The sequence below is a fragment of the Furipterus horrens genome, unplaced genomic scaffold, assembly GCF_987537825.1.
Source record: "Furipterus horrens unplaced genomic scaffold, mFurHor1.1.pri manual_scaffold_17, whole genome shotgun sequence".
In the NCBI taxonomy this organism is placed as follows: domain Eukaryota; kingdom Metazoa; phylum Chordata; class Mammalia; order Chiroptera; family Furipteridae; genus Furipterus; species Furipterus horrens.
Window position 1 is genome coordinate 27,527,213 of NW_028327187.1, and position 21,644 is coordinate 27,548,856.

At 38.7% G+C, this 21,644-nt stretch overlaps 1 long non-coding RNA gene across 1 annotated transcript in view; it reads left to right on the top strand.

The window, feature by feature from the left end:
* Position 1: 1 nt before the first annotated feature.
* LOC149990736 (uncharacterized) overlaps positions 2–21,644 on the top strand; it is a 41,052-nt gene continuing 19,409 nt past the window's right edge. The window contains exons 1-3 of the long non-coding RNA XR_016508625.1: positions 2–201; positions 1,436–1,536; positions 9,833–9,879. This is a non-coding gene — a long non-coding RNA (uncharacterized LOC149990736). The remainder of the gene's footprint in view (positions 202–1,435; positions 1,537–9,832; positions 9,880–21,644) is intronic.

Consider the following 21,644-nt stretch of genomic DNA (forward strand, 5'->3'; position numbering starts at 1 on the left):
AAAAAAAAAAAAGAATTGTCACTAAGAAAATGTCACCCCAAATCCAGTGTAACTACAACAGATAGTGAAGTATCACCAACTGAATGGGCAGAATCTGAGGAGACAAAAATGAAAGTAACAATTCCTAACATTAATGTGACTACTTCAAAATCCTTGACTGACACAGACTCTTTGTTTTGGGAGAGTAAGACACAACTAAATGTAAGTGAAAAATATGATTATCAGTGAATGGGTTTCTATGGAAGGGGTAGAGAGTTTTACAAACTTAGTCCAAGTAATATGCATTGGGTAGGAAGAAAAGGACATAAACTGGATCCAGCCAGTCTCTCCCAACTCTGATGATATTTACAACAAAAGGGAAATGATTGATAGGTGAAGCCAGGAGCCTCACTGAAGAAAAACAGATCATGGAAAGAGTCCTAGGTTCAATAGAAGGACCAGTAAAATAGAAAATGGAAACCAGTTAGGAGAAATGCACACTATTTATATAAAATAATAGATTTGCCCTGACCAGATAGCTCAGTTGGTTAGTGTCATCTGGATACACCAAGGTTGTGAGTTCAATCCCACTTCAGGGCACATAAAAGAATCAACCAATGAATACATAAATAAGTAACAAACCCATCTCTCTCTCTCTCTCTCTCTCTCTCTCTCTCTCTCTCTCTCTCTCTCAATCAATCAATAAAAAAATTAAAATAATAGATTTCATCCTTTTTTGTGTTCTGACCTGTAAATACTCATTTGAAGTTTTGTGCATGGAAACTATGCCAATGAGCAGGATCAGAAGACGGGCTGGAGGGGAGTGAAATGATTCATAAAATTCAGCCTATCTTGGTTTGAATTCTCTCTTTACCCTTTAGTAGTCATGTGACCTTTGGGCAAGTTCTTAACCAATTTTTTTTTAATTACTTACCCAACTTGTTGAAACATAGTAAGTTAGTCCAAATATGTTGAATATTTCTCCTGTAATAAGGTTATACTGAATATTTGTCTTGCAATCAGCTCTTACTTTGACACACAGCTCCTGTCCCTGGTTCTGTATCCTTTGAGTGATGGTCTGAGTCCCATTGACTTCTTGGGTTGGACCTACTGAAAAAATTGTATCATATCATGTGCTCGGAGAACACAAGTGATTTAAAATTTCTTAGTGCAACAATTCCCTGGATTACCCATTTGCAATGATCTCCAGGTTAACCCAGAATCAGCAATGAACCAGAGAAACCAAAACACAGAAATACAATTCTGGTCAGTTAAGGAGCTCACTAGATCAATAGCTTTAACTTAAACTCTGGTCTGTTTATTGGGAGTCCATGTGAGATTTCATGACCAAATACAGTATGCCTGGCCAAAAATGCTGGGAACATCAGAAATATAATATTTTACTTGATTTATTGCAAACTCTTCTTTGTGTCATACCTGACTTGTACTTTTCCAGAGAGAAGAAAGAAAATCTAGTACTGAACCAACACATTACTTCATACACAGAATTATGAGTACATCCTCATACAATGAAGAGGATCTGCCTTCATCTTCTAGGTACAGTCAGTTAAAGCAATATGAGTTAGCTAAGAAAATTGAAATTTTAAATGAAAATTATGCTGATGAGAAGAATGGGCCTCTCAAGTACTGTGAGGAAGCAAGTGTTTAGCCCTCCCACCTCCCCTCCTTCCCTTAGCTCCCTTCTGTGGTTACTTCCTTGGCCTCCCCTTCCCATATTTTCTCCTATTCTCATTTATCTGGTCTCTACTTCCTTCTCTACGTTCTTGAACCTGCTTTGTAATATTGTGATCCAATTTAGTATAGTTAGATTAAGTCTTTAATGTGTTGGGTGCTTGAAACTGGGAGTCAGGCCCTTAGTCAACAACAGCCCCTGCAATAATAATTCACATAAAGGGGTTTGTACTTAGTTTAATTATATACCTAAATGCTCAAAAAGTGTGGTATGTACTGTGAGAGAATTACCAAGAATGAAGAGGGTGATGTAAGTTGGAGCATTCAGAGAAGAATTCTCAAAAGCAGTGGAATTTGAGTTGTGCCTTAAAGGGTGGATAAAATATAGATAAGATCATCCAAGTTGAGAAGACTGCAAGAAAAAGGTTGGACTATGCAGTATTTGTTGGAGACAAGAAAGAAAATAGTACACTGTAGAGTTGAAATCTTATTTACATTTTTTCTAAAATAACCAAAATGTCTCTAAATTATTTTTTAATTTTATTTTTTGTTATTGAATTACAGTTGTCCCATTTTCCCCCATTGCTCCCCCCTCCCAGCCCATCCCTTCTCCTACAATTATATCCCTCCCCGTTGTCCATGTCCAGGAGTCATTCATATACGTTCCTTGACCTGACCCTTCCCTTACTTATCCCCCTTCTCTCCCTCCCCCCTCCCCCCTACTGACTACTATTCTAGTCTTTGCCTATTTGGTTCGTTTGTTTGTGTTGCTCTTTAGTTTCTTCTATTGGGTGATATCATATGGTATTTTTCTTTCTTTGCCTGGCTTATTCCACTAAGCATAATTCTCTCTAATTCCATCCATGTTGTTGCAAATGGCAGGAGTTCCTCCTTTCTTTCTGCTACATAGTATTCCATTGTGTAGATGTACCACAGTTTTTTGATCCACTCATCCACAGACGGACACCTAGGCTGTTTCCAGCACTTAGCTATTGTAAACAGGGCTGCTATGAACATACGGGTGCATAAGTTCTCTTGAATTAGGGTTTCAGGATTTTTTGGGTGTAATCCTAGCACTGGAATCACTGGTTCAAATGGCAGATCCATTTTTAGTTTTTTGAGGTAATTCCATACTGCTTTCCATAGTGGCTGCACTAGTCTGCATTCCCACCAACAGTGCAGTAGGGTTCCTGTTTCTCCACATCCTCGCCAGCACTTGTTGTTTGTTGATTTCTTGATGATGGCCATTCTGACAGGCGTAAGGTGGTATCTCATTGTGGTTTTTACTTGCATCTCTCTGATGGCCAATGATGTTGAGCATTTTTTCATGTGTCTATGGACCTTCTGTATGTCCTCTTCGGAGAAGTGTTTGTTCAGGTCCTTTGCACATTTTTTAATTGGGTTGTTTGTTTTCTTGATGTTGAGTCGTATAAGCTCTTTATGTATTTTGGAGATCAGTCCCCTGTCTGTGATATCATTGGCAAATATGTTTTCCCATATGGTTGGTTTCCTTTTCATCTTGCTGATGATTTCTTTTGCTGAGCAGAAACTTTTTAGTTTGATGTAGTCCCATTTGTTTATTTTTCCTTTATTTCTCTTGCCTTGGGAGATGTATCCGTGAAGATATTGTTACGTGTGATATCTGAAATTTTCCTGCCTATGTTTTCCTCTAGGACTTTTATGGTATCACAGCTTACATTTAAGTCTTTAATCCATCTTGAGTTTATTCTCGTGTGTGGTGTAAGTTGGTGGTCTAGTTTCATTTTTTTGCACGTCCCTATCCAGTTCTCCCAGCACCATTTGTTAAAGAGGCTCTTCTCACTCCATTTTATGTTCCTCCTTCCTTTATCAAAGATTAGTTGACCATAGAGGCCTGGGTTTATTTCTGGGCTTTCAATTCTGTTCCACTGATCTATATGTCTGTTCTTATCCCAGTACCAGACTGCTTTGATCTCAGTGGCTTTGTAGTATTGTTTGATGTCTGGTATTGTGATTCCTCCTGCTGTGTTCTTCTGTTTCAAGATTGCTTTTGCTATTCGGGGTCTTTTTTGGTTCCATATGAATTTTTGGAGGATTTGTTCTAGGTCAGTGAAATATGTCATTGGTATTTTAATAGGGATTGCATTGAATTTGTAAATTGCTTTGGGTAGTATGGCCATTTTGATGATGTTGATTCTTCCCATCCAAGAACATGGCATTTGCCTCCATTTATATGTATCTTCCTTAATTTCTTTCTTCAATGTTGCATAATTTTCAGTGTACAGGTCTTTTATCTCTTTGGTTAAGTTTATTCCTAGGTACTTTATTTTTCTTGTTGCTATAGTAAATGGTATTTTCTTTTTTGTCTCTGTCTCTGAGATTTTATTGTTGGTGTACAGAAATGCCTTAGATTTCTGTATATTTATTTTGTACCCTGCTATTTTGCCAAATTCACTTATTACATCAAGTAGTCTTTTAGTGGAGTTTATAGGGTTTTCTAGGTATACTATCATGTCGTCTGCAAATAGTGATAGTTTTACTTCTTCTTTCCCAATTTGGAAGCCTTTTATTTCTTTTTCTTGTCTGATTGCTGTGGCTAGGACTTCCAACACTATGTTGAATAGAAGTGGGGAGAGTAGACAGGCTTGTCTAGTTCCTGAGTTCAGGGGAAATGCTCTCAGTTTTTGTCCATTGAGTATGATGTTGGCTTCAGGCTTCTCATATATAGCCTTAATGATGTTAAGGTATGCTCCCTCTATTCCCATTTTCCCGAGTGTTTTCAACATAAATGGGTGTTGTACTTTATCAAATGCTTTTTCTGCATCTATAGATATGATCATGTGATTTTTGTCTTTCATTTTGTTTAGGTGATGTATTATATTTATTGATTTGTGAATATTAAACCATCCTTGCATCCCTGGGATGAATCCCACTTGATCATGGTGTATGATCTTTTTGATGTATTGTTGGATCCTGTTTGCCAAAATTTTATTGAGGATTTTAGCATCTATGTTCATCAGTGATATTGGCCTGTAGTTTTCTTTCTTTGCTGTGTCTTGACCTTGTTTTGGGATGAGGGTAATACTGGCTTCATAGAAAGAGTTTGGGATTTTTCCCTCTTCTTGGATTTTCTGGAATAGTTTGAGGAGGGTAGGAGTTAGTTCTTCCCTAAATGTTTTGTAAAATTCGCCTGTGAAGCCATCCGGTCCAGGGCTTTTGTGTGCAGGGAGATTTTGGATTACTATTTCAATTTCCTTCTTTGTTATTGGTCTGTTGAGACTTTCTACTTCTTCTTGATTCAGTTTTGGAAGGTTATATGTTTCTAGAAATCTGTCCATTTCTACTAGGTTGTCAAATTTCTTGCCATAGAGTTGTTTGTAGTAATTTCTTATAATTGTTTGTATTTCTGAGGTATCAGTCGTGATTTCTCCTCTTTCATTTCTGATTTTGTTTATTTGGGTCTTCTCTCTTTTTTTCTTAATGAGCCTGGCTAGAGGCTTCTCAATTTTGTTTATTTTTTCAAAGAAGCAGCTTCTAGTTTTGTTGATTTTTTGGATTGTTCGTTTCGTTTCTATGTCGTTTAATTCTGCTTTGATCTTGATGATTTCCTTTATTCTTTTTGCCTTAGGCTTTGTTTGTTGTTGCTGTTCTAGTTCTTGTAGCTTTATGGTTAGGTTTTTTATTTGAGATTCTTCTAGCCTTTTCAGATATGCCTGTATTGCTATGAACTTCCCTCTTAGGACTGCTTTTGCTGTGTCCCATAGGTTTTGGGCTGTTGTGTGTTCATTGTCATTAGTTTCTAGAAATTTCTTGATTTCCTCTTTGATGTCATTGTTAACCCATTCGTTATTTAAGAGCGTGTTATTCATTCTCCATGAGTTTGTGTGTCTTTGACTTTTTTCCCTGAGGTTGATTTCTAGTTTCAAGGCATTGTGATCTGAAAAGATGCTTGATATGATTTCAATTTTCTTGAATTTGTTGAGGCTTGTTTTGTGTCCTTTTATGTGGTCTATCTTTGAAAATGTCCCATGTGCCTTTGAAAAGAATGTATATTTTGCTTCTTTGGGGTGAAAAGTTCTATATATATCAGTTAAGTCCATGTGGTTTAGTGTGTTTTTCAATGCCTGTATATCCTTGGTGTTTCTTTGCTTGGATGATCTGTCTATTGTTGATAATGGAGTGTTGAAGTTCCCTACTATGAGTGTGTTGTTGTTGATATCCTTCTTGTGGTCTTCTAGTATTTGCTTTATGTATTTGGGTGCTCCTATGTTGGGTGCATATATGTTTATCAGTGTTATATCTTCTTGATGAATCGTTCCTTTAAATATTATGAAATGTCCTTTGTCTCTTTTTATTGCCCTTGCTTTGAAATCCGTTTTGTCTGATATGAGGACTGCTACCCCAGCTTTTTTTTCAGGTCCATTTGCTTGGAATATTTGTTTATATCCCTTTACTTTCAGTCTATGTAAATCTTTTGTTTTGAGGTGTGTTTCTTGTAGACAGCAAATATGTAGGTCCTGTTTTCTTATCCACTCCATTACCCTATGTCTTTTAATGGGAGCATTTAATCCATTTACATTTAAGGTTATTATTGACATGTATTTATTCATTTCCCTTTGGTATCTCTGTTCCTCTATTCTCTTTTTTGTTTTTTCTCTTCCTTTTTCTTAGAATATTCCCTTTAGCATCTCTTGCAATGCTGGTTTTGTGGAGATGTATTCTTTTAGTCTTCCTTTGTCTGAGAAACTCCTTATTTCACCTACTATTTTGAATAAGAGCCTTGCTGGGTAGAGTATTCTTGGTTGTAGACCTTTGTTTTTCATTGCTTGAAATATTTTTGACGATTCCCTTCTGGCTTGTAATGTTTCTGTTGAGAAATCGGTCGATAGCCTTATTGGAGCTCCCTTGTAAGTTATTTGCTGTTTTTCTCTTGCTGCTTTTAGGATTCTCTCTTTTTCTTGGAATGTTGCCATTTTAACTATGATGTGCCTTGGAGTGGGTTTTGGGGGGTTCCTCTTTATTGGAACTCTCAGTGCTTCTTGGACTTGCATAGCTTTTTCTCTCATCAGGTTCGGAATATTTTCTGTCACTATTTCTCCTATCAGACTTTCAATTCCATGCTCCTTTTCTTCTCCCGCTCGTATTCTGATGATCCTGATATTATTTTTCTAATGCTATCCTGTAATTCCCTTACATCTTGTTCATATTTTTTCAATCTTTTTTCATTTTGCTGTATCATTTGAGAATTATTACCTACATTATCCTCTAACTCACTAATCCGATCCTCTGCTTCGTTTAGTCTGCTTTTGACTGATTCTACTGTGTTTTTCAGTTCAGGGATTGCATTCTTCATTTCTTCCTGGTTCTTGTTGATAGTTTCTATGTCTTTTTTTATGCTGGTGTAGTTCTCTGCAAGTTCCCTGTAATTTTCTTGGAGCTGTTGGTAACTTCCTTGGAGGTTGTCAAAGTTGTTTTTGAGGTTTTCTAGCATATTGAGCTTCTTCACCACCATAGTTTTGAATTCCATGTCTGACATTTGGGCTATGTCTATTCCATCTACCTCTCTTTCTGGGGATTCTTCTTTTCTTTTCATTGAGAGGTTGTTTCTGCGTCTTACCGTGTTAGATTCTTCTTGTTTGTTTTTGTTATTTGGATTTGTCTGCGTTGCTTTCCCACCTTTGTGGTATGAGATTTTTTATGGTAGATCTGGGGGTTTCAGTGGTGCAGTCTCTTTGATCTCCTGAGCCTGATGTTCTTGGGGTACCTTTTATATTGTTAGTTTATGCTGTCTGGTCATATTTCAGATTTTTTTTTTGTTAGGATCTTCCTTCTGGGTTGTTGATTGAGAGTCACTCTATCCACTTTATCTCGAATTCTTTTGTGGAGATGCTGTTAAAAACATAAACACACAGCCCCAGAAGGAGACCCGCACCCTCAAAAATATCCCCCACCCTCTATCCTGCTATCATCAGCCAACGAGCCAGTATTAATATAGCTGTAGAGAGATTAGAGCTTTTACACTATAGGAAGAATAGATAAGAGTTGTTTTAGTGAAGGAAAGATATGATTTTTGAGAGAGGGGATAATAGGTTAATAATACTTGAGACTGTTGAAGACAGTAGGTAATATTTACGTTGTATGTTAATAACTAGGGAAAAAAGGAGGAAGAGTGCAGAATATAGTAGGAAAGTGGAATTATATAGTATTGGATTTAAATAGTAGTTACATTCTATTTATTTAGAGTGAAAGGGAAGCTAAACTAAGCCCACAAACAAATAAACAACAATTGAAGAAGAGGGATAAGAAGGAAAGATTATATAAAACAGATTAGAGATATAGTTTGTTTTTTCCTCCTTACTTCCCCTCCTCCCTCCTCCCCTCCTCTTTCAGGAAGAAAAGAAAAAGGAAAAAGGGAAAAAAGAAAAAAAAAAAAAAAGGAATGTTTTTACTCAGTTCAGCCTTCTTGTGTCGTCTTCTTTTTCTGCGTCCACAGCTGGTCTAATGTGATGGGTCAGAGATTCCTGTTCCTTATAGCAGTGGTGTGCGCGAGGTGGCCGGCAAGGCACAATGCAAGGCAGCCAAGAGCCCACTTCAGGTCTGCCACACCGCACTCCAGGAAAGCAGGCCACGCCGTGCTCTGGGGAAGCTGGCGAGGTGTTTTTTTTCACTCAAGCATCAGTGCGTGCCCAAGGCGGCTGGGGAACTAAGCTCAGGGCTGCCGCGCCGCGCTCTGAGAAAGCCGGCCGCGCTGCGCTCTGGGAAAGCCCTTGAGGTGTTTTTTGGCTAGAGTGCCGGTGTGCACCCAAGCGGCAGGGGAGCTAGCCTCAGGCCTGCAGCACTGTGTTCTGGGAGTTGGTCTTTTGCCTCTTAGGGCAGGGCCCCAGACACTTGTGCTCAGTAGACATGAGTGTCTGTGAGTCGCTGCTGTCCACCGTTCCGCACCTCCTGAGCGGGCACGCGGAGAGCCTGGACAAGTGCTCTGCGCTCCAGATTCTGGCCTGGTAATTCGGCCTGGCGCCCACTGGGCTGGCCAGGGGCGACTGCGCACAGTCTTCTGCGTGTCCAGTGGGCCCTCCCTTTGCCCGTTGGGTCACTGATTTTGTGTCTGTTGGCATGTGTCCGAGGGGCACCTAGACACGCAGCCCTGTGCACCTGGGCCAGTGAATGAGGGCACTTCCCTGTGCGCGCCCCCATTACCCAAGGGGAGGATTAGGGATTGGATGAGCGCACCACTGCGCCTGCGCTCCTCAAAAATGGCCTACCACCCCCAAACTTTCCTCCCCTCTCCACCGTCCACTATAGAAAAATATAAAGGAGAATTATGTTCTCACTTGCCCGGCAGCACGCTGTCTCCTGTCCTTCAGCGCCAATGCCACTTGGTCAAGTCCCGTCTGTGCCAGCGGGCAGAGATCCGCTCTCCTCCAAACTCCTCTCCCGGGTAGCCTGTGGTCGCCAAAAAGCCTTTGTGTACTTCTAGCCACAGCTCCAGCAGCCGCCCCAGTCAGGAATCCCATTTCGTTCCCTTTTTCTCCGCTATCCTCACTAAACAGGTTGTTCCCAGATGGATTTTCTCTAATCCAGCAGTGCCAAGGCTCGACTCCTGCCAGTGTCCAGCTGCTCACTGAGGTGTTCTGTCTGCAGTTAGCCCAAACTGCAGAAGGGTCTCGGGAGCCTGAAACCTCAGCCTCTCCTCACTCCTCCGCCATCTTCCTCTCTCCTCTTCTAAAATTTTTTTTTATGTTTATAATAATGTTCAAAAACTGGGAAGGGTAACACTTTGTATCATTGGAGACAGAGTATAAGGAGAAAAATGTACCTGGTTGTAACTGTATTCTTTTCCACCTGGCACTATGAAATTAAGGTTTATTTTTGACCTGATGCCAGTTTAGGATATCTAGTCTAGGCCCACCATTGACCCTATCTCCCCTCATGATTATTTTAGCATACATAATGAATAAGGCAAGTAACTCTTAGTTATCTGTATGACTGGAGAAGAGGAGCATGTATAAAACCAAATAAGTCAGCGTAGCAATCATTTTCATTTGACTTGAAAATTCAGAGACATATGATTACAGGTTTGCTTAATATGAATAATGACTTTGACAGGTTTCTTTTTTATTTGACTAATATTTCTCCATATATGAAATACTTAGAAAATGAAATGCCTTTTATCTTTTTTTAGTGATGATGATGATTGTCGCTCAGATCCAAGTGCCAGAATAACATAAGGTGAGATTGATTGTTCTTAATTTAAATTAGATAGTATTTAAAAGAAGACTTTGTTGATTGCATTGATAAATTTTTCTGTTGTCAAACCTGAAGTCTAATACCCATCTAACACTATAAATAGTTATTACAATATTATTGACTATACTTATCAAGGCAATCACTTCATAAGGTATATAAATGTCTAATCACTTTGTTGTATACCTGAAACTAATATAATATTGTATGTCAACTATAATTGAAAAATAATTTTTTAAAAAGGCCAAAAAAAAAAAAAAAAACCCTCAAATTAACACTGAGTTTTCCAGTAAATTGGCCTACATTGGAGGAGTACTGGGTCAGTTAACTAGTTAATATGAGCCAACTATTTGCTTTTTTCTGAATCACTAATAAGATTTCACTAATAATTTTAGCGTAAAGTATATAATGTGATATTATAAGTTTACAATTACTGTGGTTCTATGACAAATGTCCAGGAAATAAGGGTTTATCACACCTATATGTGGACTAGAGCCCATGCTACCAGGATTTATTTAGTCACCTATTTAAGAGTGTATGCTTTCTTTGTATAACTAGCTTAAGCCTGGTAAGATATATAAAAAAGCTTTTAAAGCTAAAAATTAAACCTAAATTTCTTTGATTACATTAAAATCTGGCTAGGTTGGAGCCCACTTTATTTTTTATCTTTGTTACAACTTGCTCATTAAAATACTTCTGAGTTGACCTTTTGGTCCTCTATTCTTTTAAATCTCAAAGAATGAATGTTCTAACAATGGCAGGACTGGCCTAGAGGTAGGAGTGTCATGTTTACTGTAAAGTTGCCCTTGCAGCTCAAACCACAGGGCTGGAGTACACCTTGATTGTTTCAAGCCTGCAACCCACCCACTCACTCAGGAAGTTAATCAATAAAATGAATCTCTCCACTTGGGAGTGGAAATAATATTCACTAAAAGATGAATCATATGATGCTGGCAAGTGGGTTTGTCATATATGGCCATTATTATGTTTAGCTATGTTCCCTCCATTCCTACTTTGCTGAGAGTGTTTATCATAAACGGGTACTGGATTTTAGGAAATGTTTTTTCTGCATCTATTGATATAATCATGTGGTTTTTATCCTTCATTTTGTTAATGTGGTGAATCACATTTATTGTTTTGCAAATGTTGTACCAACCTTGCATTCCCAGAATAAATCTCACTTGATCATGGTGTATAATCTTTATAATGCATTGCTGTATTTGGTTTGCTAATATTTTGATGAGGATTTTAATATCTATGTTCTTCAGGTATATAACCTATAATTTTCTTTCTTTGTAGTATCTTTGTCTGGTTTTGTAAGTAGCATAATGCTGGCCTTGTAAAATGAGTTTGGGATCCTTCCCTCTTGAATTTTTTGAAATAGTTTGAGAAGGAGAGGTGTCAGTTCTCAGAATGTTTGGTAAAAGTCATCTGTGAAGCCATCCAGTCCAGGGTTTCTGTTTGTTGGGAGGGGGTTTTTTTTGTTTTGTTTTTTGGTGTTTTTTTGTTTTGTTTTGTTTTTGTTTTTGTTTTTTAATTACTTCTTTGATTTCACTAGTTGTTATCAGTCTATTCAGGTATTCTGTTTCTTCCTGATCCAGTTTAGAAGATTGTGTGCTTCTAGAAATGTATCTATTTTTCCCAGGCTGTCCAATTTCTTGGCATATAGTTGCTCACAGTAATTTCTTACAATCCTTTGTATTTCTGTGGTATCAGTTATTACTTCTTTTTCATTTCTCATTTTGTTTATTTGGGTCCTAATTTTTTTCTGATGAATCTGGTTAAATGTTTGTCAATCTTGTTTATCTTCTCAAAGAATCAGCTCTTGGATTCATTGATCTTTAATATCGTTTTTTAGACTCTTGTTTATTTCTGCACTGATCTTTATTATTTCCTTCCTTCTACTCCCTTTGGGCTTTGTTTGTTGTTCTTTTTCAAGTTCCTTTAAATGTAGAATTAGATGGTTTATTTGAGCTTTATGCTGTTTTTTTGAGATAGGCCTATAATGCTCTTAATTTCCCTCTTAGAATTGGTTTCCCGGTGCCCCACAGATTTTGGGTTGTTGTGTTCTTCTTTTCATTTGTTTCAAGGTATCTTACTATTTCTTCTTTGGTCTCATTGTTGACCCATTCATTGTTTAATAACATGTTATTTAGCCTCCATGTGTTTGTGTGTTTTTCAGTGTTCTTCTTGTGATTGATTTCTAGTTTCATAGCATTGTGGTCAGAGAAGATGCTTGATGTGATTTCAATCTTCTTTAATTTATTGAGAATTGTTTTGTGCTCTAACATGTAGTCTATCCTAGAAAACATTCCATGTGCATGTAAAAAGTATGTATATTCTGCTGCTTTGGGATGAAATGCTCTGAAGATATCAATTAAATCCATCTGATCTAGTGTGTTGTTTAAGGTCGCTGTCTCCTTGTTATTTTCTGTCTGGAAGACCTATCCATTGAAGTCAATGAGGTGTTAAAATCTCCAACTATGACTGTAATTGTGTCGCTTTCTCCATTTATATCCATCAAGATTTGCTTCACATATTTAGGTGCTCCTATGTTGTGTATGTGTTTATTAGAGTTATATCCTCTTGCTGGATTGTTTCCTTTATCATTATGTAGTATCCTTCTCTGTCTCTTACTATAGCCTTGGTTTTAAAGTCTATTTTGTTGGATATAAGTACTGCTTCCCCAGCTTTTTTCCCCATTTCCATTTGTTTTTCCATCTCTTCACTTTTAATCTGTGTGTATCTTTTGATCTGAGATGGGTCTCTTGGAGGCAGCATATATATGGGTCTTGTTTTCTTATCCATTTAACTATCCTGTATCTTTTGGTTGGAGGATTTAATCCATTTACATTTAAGATGATTATTGATAGATATATATTTAGTGCTATTTTATTGTTAAACTATTTTTTTCTGTTTATTTCCTTTCTTTTTCTTCTTTTTATTTATTTATTTTTAGAGAGAGGGGAAGGGACAGAAAAATCAATGTGTGAGAGATACATCGATCGGTTGCATCACAGGCCACCAACTGGGGACCCAGCCCACAACCCAGGCATGAGCCCTGACTAGGAATCAAACTGGCAACCTTTCGGTTCACAGGCTGGCACTCAATCCACTGAGCCACACCAGCCAGAGCTCTTTTTCTTCTTTTTCTTAAAGCAATCCCTTTAATATTTGTTGCAGTAGTGGTTTAGTGTTAACAAACTCCTTTAGCTTTTTCTTGTCTGGGAAGCTCCTTATTCCTCCTTCAATTTTAAATGATAACCCTGCTGGGTAAAGTAGCCTTGGTTTTAGGTCTTTGCTTTTCAACACATTGAATATTTCACACTGCTCCCTCTGGCCTGAAATGTTTCTGTTGAGAAATCAGATGACAGTCTAATTGGTGCTGCCTTGCTTTTCTTTTATGGCTTTTAGGATTCTCTCCTCTTTAAGCCAGCGGTTCTCAACATGTGGGTCGCGACCCTTTTGGGTGTCAAACAACCCTTTCACAGGGGTCGCCTAAGACTATAGGAAAACACATATATAATTACATATTGTTTTTGTGATAAATCACTATGCTTTAGTTATGGTTGGGGGTCACCACAACATGAGGAACTGTATTAAAGGGTCGTGACATTAGGAAGGTTGAGAACCACTGCTTTAACCCTTGCCATTTTAATTTATTTACTTATTTGTTTATTTATTTATTTTTAGAGAGAGGGGAAAGGAGAAACAGAGGGAGAGAAACATCACTGTGTGGTTGCCTCTCACTTGTTCCCCCAACTGGGGACCTGACGTGCAACCTAGTCGTGTGCCCTGACTGGGAATAGAACCAGTGACACTTGGCTCGCAGGCCGACGCTCAATCCAAAAGCCTTACCATTTTAGTTATGATGTGCCTCAGTTAGGTCTCTTTGGGTCCAAATTGTTTGGGACTCTGAGTTTCTTGGACTGTGTGTCTTTTTCCTTCACCAGATTAGGGAAGTTTTCAGTCATTATTTCTTTAAATGGGTTCTCAGTCCCTTGCTCACTCCCTACTCCTGGCATTCCCATGTTGCGGATGTTGTTACACTTCATGTTGTCTGAAATGTTTCTTACAAACATTCCCCTTAATATCATGAACAAGACAGGGGTGTCCCTTTGCACCCCCATGCCCAGTACCCCCTTTCCCTCCAGCAGTACCACCCCCCAGTAATTCATGTCCATGGGTCGTGCATATAAGTTCTTTATCCTCACCCTTTCCTATACTATTCTTAACATCCCCCTGTCTATTTTGTACCTACCAATTATGCTTCTTGATCCCTGCTCCATTTCCCTATTTCTCCCCCTTCTCCCTCTCAGCTGATAACCTTTCAAATGATCCCCTTATCTATGATTCTGTTACTATTCTGGATGTTTGCTTAGTTTCTTTTTGTATTTTAGATTCTGTTGTTGATAGTTGTGAGTTGGTTGTCATTTTAATGTTCATGGTTTTGATCTTCTTCTTTTTCTTAAATAAGTCCCTTTAACATTTCATATAATATTGGCTTGGTGATAATGAACTCCTCTAGCTTTACCTTTCTGGGAAGCACTTGATCTGCCCTTCCATTCTAAATGATAGCTTTTCTGGATAGAGCAATATTGGTTGTATATCCTTGCTTTTCATCAATTTGAATACTTCTTTCCAGTCCCTTCTTTCCTGTAAAGGAACCTTTTTGCAGGTAACTCTCTTCTTTTGTCTTGCTGCTTTTAAGATTCTCTCTTTATCTTTAACCTTTGGCATTTTAATGACATGTGTCTTGGTGTGGTCCTCTACGGGTCTAGCTTGTTTGGGACTCTCTGTGCTTCCTGGAATTGTATGTCTATTTCCTTCTCCAAATTTGGGAAGTTTTCCTTCATTATTTTTTTTTATTTTGGTTTTTCAATTACAGTTGTCCCCTTTTCCCCTAATTTCTCTCCCCGACCCAACCCACACCCTCTCCCGCAATCATATCCCTCCCCGTTGTCCATGTCCATGAGTCATTTATATGGGTTCTTTGACTAAACCCTTCCCTTACTTATCCCCCTTCTCTCCCTCCCCCCTCCCCCCTATTGACTGCTATTCTGCTCTTTGTTCTATTTAGTTCCTTTGTTTGTGTTATTCTTTAGTTTCCTGTATTAGGTGATATCATATGGTATTTTTCTTTCTTTGCCTGGCTTATTTCACTAAGCATAATTCTCTCTAGTTCCATCCATGTTGTTGCAAATGGCAGGAATTCCTTCTTTCTTTTTGCTACATAGTATTCCATTGTGTAAATGTACCACAGTTTTTTGATCCACTCATCTACAGATGGGCACTTAGGTTGTTTCCAGCACTTAGCTATTGTAAACAGTGCTGCAATGAACATAGGGGTGCATAAGTTCTTTTGAATTGGTGTTTCAACATTCTTCGGGTATAGGGGGGACCAAGATGGCCGTGGAGTAGGGACAGTGTTCTCAGCTCACTCCTGTTAAGGAGACAATCCAGGAGGAACAAATGCGGGGAGGAATGACTGACTCAAAAATTACCCTTCCTTCATTTAAAACAACTCCTTTCTGTTTCTCCTATGAAATAAGAGTCCCAGTATCTCCACAAGTATATTAACACGGGCTCATTTGCAGCCTATAGTGGGATTGTATTTGGGGGAGACATTGGAGGGTGTGCGTTTCTTGCCTGGGTTGTGTAATTATATTTTAGCAGCACCTTCACAAAAGGTCTCAAGACAAGGTGGGCAGAGTGACTCTCAATCAACTAACCAGAGAAAAAGATCCACCAAAAAGTAGCTGAAATACAACCAGACAGATTAAAGAAATATCATCAAGGACAACACAGACGGAGATCCAGGAGGGTGGAGGAGTAAGTGGAAGCTACACTAACCCCCTCCCAGGACCAGCCAGTACTGACTCAGCCCCAGTACAGCAGACAGACCATCCCCCTCCAAGTGGTGTCATACTAAGGGGAAATAAAAGCCCTGCCTACAGGAATTAAGTTGCCACACCCACGGTCCTTAAGCCTGACGGCTGATCACAGATTGAGTATAGTAACAACTAAAGAAGAGAGACAAAGTCAGTAGATCCCTGGAAATCTCCAACAGGCTGCCTAGGGCCAGTCTGGTACATGATCTGACGCTACCAGAGGCAGATCCAGGAAGAACTGATCATTCTAAGAAGCACCAACAAACAAAAGGAATCACAAAAATGGGGAGACAGAGAAACAACCCCCCATCAAAAGGAAAGGTAGAATCCCCAGAAAGAGTGCTAAATGAAATAGAGGGGAGCAAAATATCAGATATGGAATTTAAAACATGGATTATGGAGCAGCTAAATGAGATCAGCGGAAACTACAAAGAACTCGAGAAAAACTACAGTGAGCTCCAGGAGAACTATAAGGAACTTACTGAGAATTATACCAGCATCAAAAAGGACATGGAAGCTATCAATAAGAGCCAGGAGGAAATGAAGAATACAATCTCTGAATTGAAGAACACAGTAGAAGGAATTAAAAGCAGGCTAGAGGAAGCAGAAGATCGGATCAGCGAGCTGGAGGACAACGTACACAAAAACTCCCAGACAATGCAACAAAATGAAAAAAGACTGAACAAGACAGAAGAGGTTCTAAGACAGCTGCAGGACAACATAAAACGTAACAATATCCGTATCATTGGAATTCCAGAAGGAGAAGAAGAAGAGCAAGGGATAGAAAACCTCTTTGAAAAACTAATGACAGAAAACTTCCCTCACATGAGGAGAGAAAGAGTCACGCAAATCCAGGAGGCACAGAGGGTCCCAATGAAGATGAACCCCAACAGGCCCACCTCAAGACACATCATAATTAAAATGCCAACATTCAAAGACAAAGAGAGAATCCTAAAAGAAGCAAGAGAGAAACAACTAATAACATACAAGGGAGCTCCAATAAGGCTATCCTCAGATTTCTCAGCAGAAACACTACAAGCCAGAAGGGAATGGAAAAAAATATTCCAAGCAATGAAAAACAAAGGCCTACAACCAAGAATAATCTACCCAGCAAGGCTCTCATTCAAAATGGAAGGCGAAATAAGGAGTTTCTCAGACAAAGGAAGACTAAAAGAATACATCTCCACCAAACCAGCAATGCAAGAGATGCTAAAGGGTCTGCTCTAAGAAGATAAAGAAACAGAGAGAGACAGAGAAGAACACGAGTACAAAGGGGAAAAATGACAATGAATAAGTACTTATCAGTAATAACCTTAAACATAAAAATGGATTAAACGCTCCAATTAAAAGACATAGGGTAGCTGAATGGATTAGAAAGAATGACCCACATATATGCTGTCTACAAGAGACCCACCTTAGAACAAAAGATCTACAGAGACTGAAAGTAAAGGGATGGAAAAAAGTATTTCAAGCAAATGGGCATGAAAAAAAGCCGGGGTAGCAATACTTATATCAGACAAAACAGATTTCACAGCAAAGTCCATAAAAAGAGACAAAGAAGGGCATTTCATAATACTTAAGAGAAAAATCCATCAAGAAGATATAACCCTTATAAATATATATGCACCCAACTTAGGAGCACCCAAATATGTAAGGAAAATTTTGAAAGACTCCAAGAAAGATATAGACAGCAACACACTCATCGTAGGGGACTTTAACACCCCATTGTCAACAATGGACAGATCTTGAAAGCAAAGAAACACCAAAGATATTGAGGCACTGAACAATACTTTAGATCAAATGGACTTAGTCGATATATATATAGAAGTTTACACCCCAAAGAAGCAAAATATACATATTTCTCAACTGGTTTAGCTCAGTGGATTGAGCGTCGGCCTGCGAGCTCAGTGTCGCTGGTTCGATCTTCCAGTCAGGGTACATCAGAGAAGGAAAACTCTGACTCCAAAAAACCTCCGCTGCCTTGCGGCATACCTCTTCAGGGGAAAGGCTAAGGGAGTAAACCCCGACAGAAAATCCGGAGCCGGAGTCCCTAAGGCGGTTTGACGTTGTAGTCAACACCGGCAACTCCTGCGGCGCACCTGAAGCCAAGCTGTATTGACTCCGTCTTTCCCTTGGACCCTTCAGCTGCGAAGAGAGGGGGGGTCTGCTGCATGGGCAACAGCAGACCCTCCATATCACCCTGCCCAGGCTCTGTAGCTTCAGCGTCATCGCAAGATGTCGATTCAACACGGGAGGAGACAGATACTGTGTCACTCCCGAGTCGGACTGCACAGCCATTCTTGGCGGTGCAGATAGACTCTTAAGAAGCTACACCATCATCTCTCGAGACGGACGGCTGCCGACATGGAACATTTTCAAAGATAGACCACATGGTAGGACACAAAACAAGCCTCAATATATTCAAGAAAATTGAAATTATATCAAGCATCTTCTCAGATCACAATGCCTTAAAATTGGAAATCAACCTCAAGGAAAAAACTCAAAAATATTCAAACTCATGGAGAATGAATAACATGCTATTAAATAATGAATGGGTTAACAATGACATAAAGGAAGAAATCAAAAAGTTCCTGGAAACCAATGATAATGAACACACAACAACCCAAAACCTATGGGACACAGCGAAAGCAGTCTTAAGAGGAAAGTTCATAGCAATACAAGCCTACCAAAAAAAGCTAGAAGAATCTCTAATAAAAAATTTAACCCTACAGCTACAAGAACTAGAGGAAGAACAACAAGCAAAACCTAGATCAAGTAGAAGGAAGAAAATCGTCAAGATCAGAGCAGAATTAAATGACATAGAGTCTAAAGTAACAATTCAAAAGATCAACAAAAGTAGGAGCTGGTTCTTTGAAAAGATAAACAAAATTGACAAGCCTTTAGCCAGGCTCATCAAGAAAAAAAGAGAGAGGACCCAAGTAAATAAAATCAGAAATGAAAGAGGAGAAATCACAACTGATACCACAGAAATACAAAGAATTATAAGAAATTATTACGAACAACTGTATGGCAAGAAATTTGACAACCTAGAGGAAATGGACAGATTCCTGGAAAACTACAGTCTGCCCAAACTGAATCAAGAAGAAGCAGGAAGTCTGAATAGACCAATAACAGCTAGCGAAATTGAAGCAGTAATCAAAAAACTCCCAGCACACAAAAGCCCAGGACCGGATGGTTTCACAAGTGAATTCTACAAAACATTTAGGAAAGAACTAACTCCTATCCTCCTCAGACTATTCCAAAAGATACAAGAAGAGGGAAGACTCCCAAACTCGTTCTATGAAGCCAGTATAACCCTAATTCCAAAACCAGGTCAAGACACAACAAAGAAAGAAAACTACAGACCAATATCGCTGATGAACATAGATGCTAAAATCCTCAACAAAATATTGGCAAACCTGATCCAGCAACACATTAGAAAGATCATACACCACGATCAAGTAGGATTCATCCCAGGGATGCAAGGGTGGTTTAATAGTCGCAAATCAATAAACGTGATACACCACATAAACAAAATGAAAGACAAAAACCACATGATCATATCAATAGATGCAGAAAAAGCATTTGATAAAGTACAACACCCATTTATGATAAAAACTCTCAGCAAAATGGGAATAGAGGGAGCATACCTCAACATAATAAAGGCCATATATGAGAAACCTGAAGCCAACATCATACTCAATGGGTAAAAACTGAGAGCATTCCCCCTGAGATCAGGAACAAGACAAGTATGTCCGCTCTCTCCACTCCTATTCAACATAGTCTTGGAAGTTCTAGCCACAGCAATCAGACAAGAAAGAGAAATAAAAGGCATCCAAATTGGAAAAGAGGAAGTAAAACTGTCATCATTTGCAGATGACATGATAGTGTACATAGAAAATCCTTTAGACTCCACAAAAAAACTACTCAATCTAATAAGTGAATTCGGCAAAATAGCAGGATACAAAGTCAATATCAAGAAATCGAAGGCATTTTTATACACCAACAATAAAAACTCAGAGATAGAAACTGAAAGAAAAATCCCATTTACCATAGCAACAAGAATAATAAAATACCTAGGAATAAACTTAACCAAAGAGGTAAAAGACCTGTACACAGAAAACTACATAACACTGAAGAAAGAAATTAAAGAAGATACAAATAAATGGAAGTGTATACCATGCTCATGGATGGGAAGAATCAACATCATTAAAATGTCCATACTACCCAAAGCAATTTATAGATTCAATGCAATCCCTATTAAAATACCAGCAACATATTTCACTCACCTAGAACTAATACTTCAAAAATTTATATGGAACCAAAAAAGAGCCCGAATAGCCACAGCAATTTTGAGGCAGAACACAGTAGGAGGAATCACAATACCTGATATCAAACTATACTACAAGGCAACGGTAATCAAAACAGTCTGGTACTGGCATAAAAACAGACATATAGATCAATGGAACAGAATAGAGAGCCCAGAAATAAGCCCAGGTTCATATGGTCAACTAATATTTGACAAAGGGGGAAAGAACATCAAATGGAGTGAAAAGAGCCTCTTCAACAAATGGTGTTGGGAGAACTGGACAGGGACATGCAAGAAAATGAAATTAGACCACCAGCTCACACCATACACCAGAATAAACTCAAAATGGATCAAAGACTTAAATGTAAGCCGTGATACCATAAAAGTCCTAGAGGAAAAAATAGGCAAGAAAATTTCAGATATCCCACGTAGCAACATTTTCACTGATATATCTCCTAAGGCAAGGGAAATAAAGGAAAAAATAAACAAATGGGACTACATCAAACTAAAAAGTTTCTGCTCAGCTAAAGAAAACATCAGCAAGATGCAAAGGAAACCAACCATATGGGAAAATATATTCGCCAATGACATCTCAGACAAGGGATTGATCTCCAAAATATATAAAGAACTCATACGACTCAACACCAAGAAGACAGACAACCCAATTAAAAAATGGCCAAAGGACCTGAACAAACACTTCTCCAAAGAAAACATACAGAGGGTCCATAGACATATGAAAATATGCTCAACATCACTAGCCATCAGAGAGATGCAAATTAAAACCACAATGAGATACCATTTTACACCAGTCAGAATGGCCATCATCAACAAATCAACAAACAACTTGTGCTGGAGAGGATGCGGAGAAATGGGAACCCTGGTGCATTGCTGGTGGGAATGCAGACTGCTGCAGCCACTGTGGAAAACAGTTTGGAATTTCCTGAAAAACTAAAAATGGAACTGCCTTTTGAACCAGCAATTCCATTGCTAGGATTATATCCAAAAAATCCCGAAACACCAATTCAAAAGAACCTATGCACTCCAATGTTCATAGCAGCACTATTTACAATAGCCAAGTGCTGGAAACAACCTAAATGCCCATCTGTAGATGAGTGGATGAAAAAACTATGGTACATTTACACAATGGAATTCTATGTAGCAGAAAGAAAGAAGGAACTTCTACCATTTGCAACAACATGGATGGAACTAGAGAAAATTATGCTTAGTGAAATAAGCCAGGCAACAAAAGAAAAATACCTTATGCTGTCACCTATCACAGGAAACTCATGAACAACACAAACAAATGAGCAAAATTGAACCAGAGGTTTGTAAACAAGAAGTAGACTAACAGTAACAAGGGGGGTGGGGGGGAGGAAAAGAAAGGTGTAAGGGGAAGGGTCAAGTAAAAAAATATATATATATATATGAATGACCCACAGACAGGGGCAACTGAGTAGGGACTAAATGTGGGGGAAGGGAGGGACAGGGTGCAGGGAAACAAGAGGGCTTAAAAAGTGAGACAACTGTAATGGAAAAACAAAAAAAAATTT